The 678-nt window shown below is 58.8% G+C and overlaps 1 protein-coding gene across 1 annotated transcript in view; it reads left to right on the forward strand.

The window, feature by feature from the left end:
- Nucleotides 1-678, forward strand: part of NAGK (N-acetylglucosamine kinase) — a gene marked incomplete at its 5' end in the record, with an annotated part of 9,847 nt that overhangs the window by 8,529 nt on the left and 640 nt on the right. The window lies entirely within an intron of this gene.

Here is a 678-nt window from a genome sequence, read left to right on the forward strand (position 1 = left end):
GGGCGTGTGAGGTGTGGGGTGTGGGGTGTGGGGTTTGTGGTGTGTGGGGTTTGTGGGGGGCGTGGGGTGTGTGGGGTTTGGGGTGTGTGGGGTGTGTGGGGTTTGGGGTGTGTGGGGTGTGTGGGGTTTGTGGTTTGGCAATAAAACGGTTGCACTGGCCCAGGGGAGTGGGAATGGGGATGGGGATGGGGGAATGGGAATGGGGTGGGAATGGGGGAGAGGGAATGCAGTGGGAATGGGTATGGGGAGGTGGGAATGGGAGAGCAGGATTGGGGTGGCAATGGGGTGGGGGAGTGGGAATGGGGATGGGGTGGGAATGGGGATGGGGAGTGGGGATGGGAATGGGGTGGGAATGAGAGTAGGATTGGGGATGGGAATGGGAATAGGGATGGGAATGGGGGAGTGGGAATGCAGTGGGATAGGGACTGTGGGAACGGGAGAGTGGGAATGGGGCGGGATGGGACCAGGAGTGAGGGGATGGGGATGGGAGAGTGGGGATGGGGCATGATAGGGATGGGGCAGGATGGGAATGGCATGGGATATGGGATTGGGAATGAGATTGTGAATGGAAATGATAATGGGATTGGGAATAGGAACAGGACTGGGATTGGGACAGGAATGGGAACGGGATTGGGAATGGGAACAGGATTGGGAATGGGAACGGGATTGGGAATGGGA

Source organism: Geospiza fortis, unplaced genomic scaffold (assembly GCF_000277835.1).
Source record: "Geospiza fortis unplaced genomic scaffold, GeoFor_1.0 scaffold720, whole genome shotgun sequence".
Taxonomy (NCBI): Eukaryota; Metazoa; Chordata; class Aves; order Passeriformes; family Thraupidae; genus Geospiza; species Geospiza fortis.